Source organism: Echinops telfairi, unplaced genomic scaffold (genome assembly GCF_000313985.2).
Source record: "Echinops telfairi isolate 266 unplaced genomic scaffold, ASM31398v2 ScPeMD7_7468;HRSCAF=8506_0, whole genome shotgun sequence".
Classification (NCBI taxonomy): domain Eukaryota; kingdom Metazoa; phylum Chordata; class Mammalia; order Afrosoricida; family Tenrecidae; genus Echinops; species Echinops telfairi.
The window spans coordinates 45159642-45167747 of NW_022111369.1; the positions used below are offsets into that span (position 1 = coordinate 45159642).

Here is an 8106-nt window from a genome sequence, read left to right on the forward strand (position 1 = left end):
ACAATTATTTTAACTATATTCCATATTATAAAAAAATTAGAGAAATGCTAAATAAAACAAAACATACCCTTATCTTGTAGAAATGAAATTATAATGTTTGAGATAATACAGTGCCTGGTATTAATCTCAGGTTACACATGGCAGGAGAAAAATTAATAAATTGGAAATTGTCCTAACTGAAACAATCCAAAATAACACCTCACTCACTGCCATCAAATCAATGCCAACTCACACCGACCATACAGAACGGGGTATAACTGCTCCTGTGGGTTTCTGATATTGTATCTCTTCACAGTAGTAGAAAGCCTTCTCTTTCTCCTGAGGAGCTGCTGTTGGTTTTGAACTGCTGACCTTGTGGTTCGAAGCCCATCTTGTAACCACTATGCTAGCAAGATTCCTAACACAAAGGGGGGGGAGAGGACAATGAAAAGAGCATCAGTGTGCTGTAGGACAGCTTCCTCAAATGGTCTTGTTTACATGTACCTTACTCAGTGTTCCCTATGAAACAGAATGAACAAGATACGTGCATACATACACATCTGTACATATACATTCATGAACATAAATAGCTACACCCTAAATGGGTTCTATCATAAGAGTGGAATACCTCATATTTTTCATTATTATTGGCTTTTATTATCAGTGTGTTTACAAAGACAAAATTCAAAAGTTTGTGGAAACGTGCATTATGAAAAAATTATATGTGGATACTATCTTGTTATAACATGTATGAACGGGATCTAGTTTGAGGCACTAGGAAGGATAAGAGATCAGTTTGCAAAGAACCTCACCCAGCGAACATGGATTCTACTACCACTGGAGCAAGAGCAGACGCCAAACTTACGGCGATGCATGATTTGAAGAATGGTGGTGTCACTGATGCCTTATAAAAAAAATTGAGGAGCATGCCACAAAGCATTCAACATTTTACAAATGGATAAATCATTTTAAGGAGGGACAAAATGATGTTGAAGATGGAACCGGTGGTGGGAGACCATTTGCCTTAATTTGTGAGGAAACGATTTTGTTGGCCCTAATTGCAGAGCACTGAGGACTAATGGCAGAAACAATAGTCAACACCATAGACATCTTGACTGGCTCAGCACACACAATTCCGACTGAAAAATTAAAGTTGAGTAAGCAAATTTTCTGCTTCAGTAGAGTTTTAATGCAGAATTGTTAGCCACCTGTCTTATAGTCCTGATTTGGCTTTCTGACTTCCTTTTCTTTCTTAATCTTAAAAAAAAAAAAAGTAAAGGACATGCATTTTTTCCAGTTAATAATGTAAAGAAATACTGCATTGACATGCTTTAATTCCTAGGAGTTTCACTTCTTTAGAGATGAAATAAATAACTAGTTTCCTTGTTTACGAAAGCATCTTGACTTTGATAGTGCTTATGTTGAAAACTGAAGCATGTATTTTTAATTTTTATCTTTTATTACTAGTTTCATATGAATTTTAAAAGTCCTATTGTGTGTGTGTGTGTATTTGTTAGGGAGGGGGTAGAGATTTAAAGTTTTTATTGTGAATTGGGCAAAGACTTACAAAGCAGGTCACTTATCCCACTTGCTCCCTATGTTTCCTATTTCCAGTGCTTTTTAACTTTCTAGACTTTATCCTGGGGCAAATATTGCCCCATTTGATCTCAAAGAATTGATTATTCTAAGGCATGCATACTTCTTTAATATTAGTGTTCCCCTTATAGACCTATCTATTGTTTGGCTGAAAATTGAACTCGGGGGGTAAGTTTATTTCCAGAATAAACTGAAGGGTGACTAAGGGCTATGCTGTCAGGGCTTCCACCAGTCTCTATCTTGGCAGTAATGCTGATCTTGCTTTATAATTTTGAGGTTTTTCTCCCACTATATCCAGGGTCTTCTAATATTTTTCTTTTAGAGTAGTTGGTAGTGATAGGCAGGCATCATCTAGTTCTTCTGCTGATAGGGCCACAGAGACTGATGTTTATGTGATCCCTTAGTCCATTGGACAAATTGTTTCCAGGGGTCTTCTATTTTCAATCTGCTTTTCTCATGTGGACAGGGAAAGACAGAGAGTTGACCTTAGGCCCCTCACAAGCTCTTCAGACTCTAGTTGCTTCACCTAGAACATTAGGACTATATTATGACAATTGTCCCTAGAGACTATTGGTCCTGAGCCCTCAAGCCCGGTGACTCATTCCTTCAAAGTGTTTGTTTCTAAGATATTTTCATAACTCGCCTTCTTATTGTGTTCCACTACATTCATGGATCTCTTTTCAAGAAAGGAAATACCAGTGGACAGCTACCCTCCATCAAACCTGTATACGTCTGTGCGCATACTGCTCCTCATTCTTCCATACTCATTCAGTCTATCTACCTGTCTATCCACGGTTCCTGTGACGGCAAGGTTAGGTGTATAACAATGTTTACCTCTGTCACCTTTAACCCTTGAGCTCCTCCCCAGGTCTGCCTCTGCCTCCATCACTTTTGCCGACATCTCCGTTAATGTCTACTTCCCTTCTTTTCACTAAAGTTAACATGTGTCTACCCAGTGGCCAGGAACTTCCCCTCTCTCCCTCTGTCACTTGGAAACCATCAAAGAATGCTTGTTCATTTTTAAAGTGTGAAAAACCTTTCCTTGACTTACAATCGTCGCCTTATACAATAGTTTTCCTTTGGTGGCTGACTAATTTTGCTCAGCATACTATCCTCCAGGTTCATCCATGTTTTCCTGATTTGTCATTGTTCTTCAATGTTGTCAGTATTCTATTGTGGGTATGCTCCCTATCTTGTTTAGCCATTCTTTTTGACGGGCATTCTTGCCATCTTTTTGTTATTGTGAATAATGCTGCGATGAAGATACATCTGTTTCTGTCATGATATGTATTGAGACAGATGTTAAGGCAGAGTGACATACAATTTTGGGGAGCTGGCAGGGTTAGGCAATGGGAAGGGTAAAAGGTGGAGGAGTACTAGCAAGATGTTTATTTACCACCTGGAGGCAGCATACAGCTTAAGGAAATACTTCCTCTTTTACTCTTAGACCCTACAACTGACTGAATAAGACCAACCCACTTTATGGGGATGATCTGCTTTAGCTAAGGCCAATTATTTCATCACATATAATTATTTGATAATCTAGCCTAATGTTTGAATAGAGATCTGGGAACAGCAGCCTTACTAAGTTGACACATGAAATTAATCATCACAACAATAACTGGAGTACTAAAGTAGAAAGAAAGGATAAGAAAAAATACAACTAATCCCTTATTTAAAATGTATACGAGTTACAAAGAATTAAGCATACCACCATCCTTGTTGTTGTTGGTACATCGTACTTTAGTAATAGGTAGTAATCAAGTGATGCAGTATGTAATCTGATGCTATCATTCTCACATGTTCGCTCAAAGATGAATAAAGATGGAATTTATAAAGACGCTGATAGAGGCTTGCTGGCGGTACTTGGAAGCTGGTACGTTGTTGTCCTTGCTGTTCATCCAGTGGCACGCCATTCTGGCGGGGCCAGGATCCTAAAGGAAAATTTTGCAGATAGCTACCATAACTGAAAATGGTGATAGTAAAAAAATGGCTGAGCTGGAAGCCAAAATCTGTCATCAGATTGAGTATTATATTGGTGACTTTAATTGGCCTCGGGACAAATTTTTAAAGAAACAGATCAAGCTGGGTACCACTGGAGATAATGACAAAATTCAGCAGGTTAAACTGACATCAGATTTTAATGTAATAGTAAAATCATTGAGCAAATCAAAAGTTGAGTTTATGGAAAGAAGTGAAGATAAAACGAAAATATGTAGATCTCTAAGCAAATCCCTCCCTGAAGTGACTGATGAGTATAAAAATGATGTAAAAAACAGATCTGTATATATTAAAGGCTTCCCAACTGATGCCACCCTCGGCGACATCAAAGAATGGTTAGAAGGCACAGATGAAATGTTAAAGACTCAGATGGGAAGAACTGAGCTTTCAAGGGGTCAACATTTGTTGTGTTTGAGAGAATTTAATGTGCTAAGAAGTTAATTGAGACCCTAGCCAGATATAAAGTATAAAGACACAGACCTTCTAATACTCTTCAAGGATGATTACTTCCCAAAAAAGAATGAAGAAAGCAAGCAAGATAAAGTGGAGGCTAAACTAGGAGTTAAACAAGAACAAGAAGAAAAACAGAAGTTAGCAGGAGATGCTGAAGTGAGAGCTCTAGAAGAAAAGATGGGCTGCTTGCTGCAGTTGTCAGGCGACTTAGACGATCAGATCTGCAGAGAAGACTTGCACATCCTTTTTGCAAGTCATGGAGCAATCAAATGGATAGACTGTCAGAGGAGCCAAGGAGGGAGTAATTCTATTTAAAGAAAAAGCTAAAGAAGTGCTGCATCAAGCCAAAGATGCGAGTCACAATAACCTACAGCTAAAAACAGAGACGTGGCGTGGGAAGGCCTAGAAGGAGAGGTGGAGAAAGCAGCACTGAACACAGTCGTGGAAGATCAAGAGGGATCCCTGAACACATGAAAGTCTAAAGGTCGCAGATTTACAGGAAAGGGAACGGGAATAAAGTCGCCCAGGCTGGGTCGGCTAAAGGAAAAGTACAGTTTAAATTCGATCGTGAGGATGAATGTGATGAACATGGTGGTGAAACGCGCAAGCGAAGAAGCAACCGGAGAAGAGCCTGCATCCACACAACAGAACACAGGAAATGGTGCAGGTGACCAGCCGTTTAAGCAACCACTGTTTTATTTACAATTAATCTGCTTTTCTGCTTGGAGATTTTTAAAAAGAAAATTGAATTAGGTCCAGTTCAATGTCCACCTGTAAGAAAGGAAAATATTTTTGCTGTTTTGTCTTTTCGTTATCAGATGAGGATTTTTTAATGTATAGCCGTGTGTTAACAGATGATTCAAAAGGAAGGTTCTCCCACTAAATTGCCTTTTTAATAGGAAGCTATATTAGTATAAAATTTAATAAAATATATGCTATAGAAAAAGAGCACAAACCTAGTTTTTTTGTTTTAAACTTTTGGTTTTGTGCATTCAAGAAGGGGTTGTTTATTCTTAAACCAGATCATTTGCTGTTTGCTTCGGAGCCCATCAAATAGTGAGTTAGCGTCTTGTTTCCTCTGGTTGCTTGCTTTATTTACCTAGGAAACTTGATAACAGAAGAAATCATTATTTATTGAAAAGCTTCCATCTGGGTGTACTTCAGTCAGAATCGAGAGACTTGCTGATTTCTTTTTATGAAATCTTTATGATGCTGGCAGGTCATAGCTCTATAAAACAAAATACATTTAATGTAAAAAAATTATATTTTCAAATATATAACCACCTGACTTTTAAGAACTAAGAAAGTAGTACCAAATGCTTGTAAGCTAAATAAACATTTTAGACCTACCACTTTAACTCATCCAGCCCTCACTCAATGTATCCCCAAGATGAGCCACAGCAAACTGAGCTTGGTATTTCTACAATTTTGGCCATGTATCCTGAAATTTGATATCATGGGGAGAAGGTTAGGGGACAACAAATGGAACAAAATAAGTATCTTCCATGAAAATAATAGTAGTTTTCTATTAATATCCTGATCCATTTTAATATTAGCCAGCTATTAATCACACTATTTCAAGATGTTTTCAGCCTGATTTTAGTAGCTAATTATTTATCATTTAAAAGCTCTCAGATAAAAACTTATTTTTCATGTTCTTTTTGTAGAATGTAGGTTTTCCAAACACTTTCATCAAGCTAATAAATTTTAGAGAAGCAGCATTATGCTTACCTGCCTTTTACTTTTTGCAACATTAATTCTAACCCTCAAGATCAGAGCTTCTTAGATTATAATGTACTAGCACATTACCTGGGGATCTTGTTGAAATGCAGATTTATAAGTCAGTGGGTCTGGCCTTACACATTTCTAACAAGCTCCCAATGGGTACAGATATTGATGGTCTCAGGACCACACCTGGAGTAGCAAGGTTGTATAGCTAGGGATACTCATATGGCTTCTAAGAGCTTTGGATCACATATTTTAATACCTTAAGAGAGGTAAGGAATGAGCAATACTGAATAAACTAAGCAGACCTGTTGACAGTGCTACTAGGAGCGGTTACATGTTTAACATATTAGTGCCAACCTCTGGTCGGTTTATACCATTTGAAAAATATTTCCCCCTATTATACTCCTATTTCAGGCTTTTCACAATTATTTGGATTATAGTTAGCTTCTGGTAATGTTTTTCCCGTTTTGATGTTTGTGAATATTATCCAGTTTACTAATAAAAATGTGTCAAACATAAAGAAAGATGCTGATAATAAAAGGCAAAAATAATGTAACTAAAAAATGAGGTTTTTGACTTATTTCAGAACCAACCTATGACAGAGATGTCATAACAGAACACCTTTGTAAGTTGAAGGCTACCTATATTTTAAGAAATACTTGCTGAAATTTTTCCAAATTTAACAAACACTGTAATCCATTAATCAATAAAGCCTAATGCAAGAAACTACCCGGAGGCATATTGTCATCCGATTACTCCAAAACCAATGGTGAAGGCAAACTCTTGAAAAGGCACATTAGCAAAGGAGGAACAAAGATATAGATGCAACAGATTTCTTGTCAGAAACAATGAACACAGTGGCAATTATCAGCAATTAATGATTCAGAATCAACTGGACAGTGAATTAGGAGTTTCAAGTGAATATTAATAACACTTAAGGCACAAGGAAGGCGTGAGAATGAGCAGGGGCTGTGTCAGGAGATATATTAGCGTAGATTTTCTGGGACCAGATGATAAAATGTGTTGAGTGCTCTATTAAAGATGCTCGAGTTATTCTGTAGGTTATGAGAATCCATTAAAGCATTTTCAGTAAGAAAATAATCAGATTCTGAAATTTTTAGTTAGTGGATGAATAAATGACCAAAGGAGAATAGTTTGAAAGATTGAGAGACTAAAGATAAGAAGTACAACTATAAGGAAGTTATATTAATTTCACTCGATTGATTCATTTAATATTTATTTTATTTTTTAAAAGATCATTTTATTGGAGGCGTTTACAACTCTTATAACAATCCATACATCAATCATATCAAGCACAGTTGTACATTTGTTGCCATAATCATTTTCGAAAAATTTTCTACTTGAGCCCTTGGTATCAGCTCTTCTCCCCCCTCCATCAGCCTTTCACCCTTGTGACCCCTTGATAAATTATAAATTATTATTATTTTCATATCTACCACTGTCCACTGTCTCTCTTCACCCAAGTATCTGTTGTTCATCCCCGTGGCGGAAGGCGGGGTTATATGTCAATGATTGTGATCGGTTTTTCCCTTTCTCTCCTTCTCCACCCACCTTCCCAACCCTACCCCCGCCCCTTTTTTAAATGTTTTAGAATATTTTACTTTTGGGATTTGGGATTACACTGTGCCATAGTGGACATTTAAAAAACCTCCAGGCCTCTACAACTCTAACAGGAATGTGGAAACTGGGCAAATGCTTGTGGATGAGACCAGTGCCCAACCCAACCCTTATGGTATCACTACTCCCATTATTATACCTGAGGGGCTTATCTGTCCTGGAGTCTCTGCATTGAGAGCTCTTATCTGTACCAGTGTACATGCTTTGGTCTAACCCGATTTTTAAGGTAGAATTGAGGTCATAATAATGGGGGGAGAGAATTAAAGAAACTAGAGGAATGTTGTGTGTTTCAGCGGTGCTATAATGCACACTTGCTGTCTTATCCCTTCCTTGTGACCCTTCTGTGAGGGATGTCCAATTGCCAAAGGTGGGCTTTGGGTCTCCACCCTTAGCCGCTCATTTGGATTGATATGATTGTTTGTTTTGGGTCTTCTGAGGCCTGGTACCTGATCCCGTTGACACATCCTGATCACACAGCCCATGTGCTTCTTCCATGTGGACTTGTTGCTTCCCTGCTAGATGGCTGCATGCCTATCTTCAAGTCTTTAACACCTCAGATGCTATATCTTCTAATAGCTGGGCACTATCAGCCTTCTTCACCACGTTTGCTTATGCACCCAATTTGACTTCAGTGATCATATTGGGAAGGTGGGCATCACAGAAAGCCAGGTTATTAGAACAAAGTGTTCTTGCATTGAGGGAGGACTTGAA

At 37.9% G+C, this 8106-nt stretch overlaps 1 pseudogene; it reads left to right on the forward strand.

Annotated features, from left to right (window-relative positions):
- Nucleotides 1–3389: 3389 nt before the first annotated feature.
- LOC101650847 lies at nt 3390–4782 on the forward strand (annotated as a pseudogene).
- The last annotated feature ends 3324 nt before the right edge of the window (nt 4783–8106 follow it).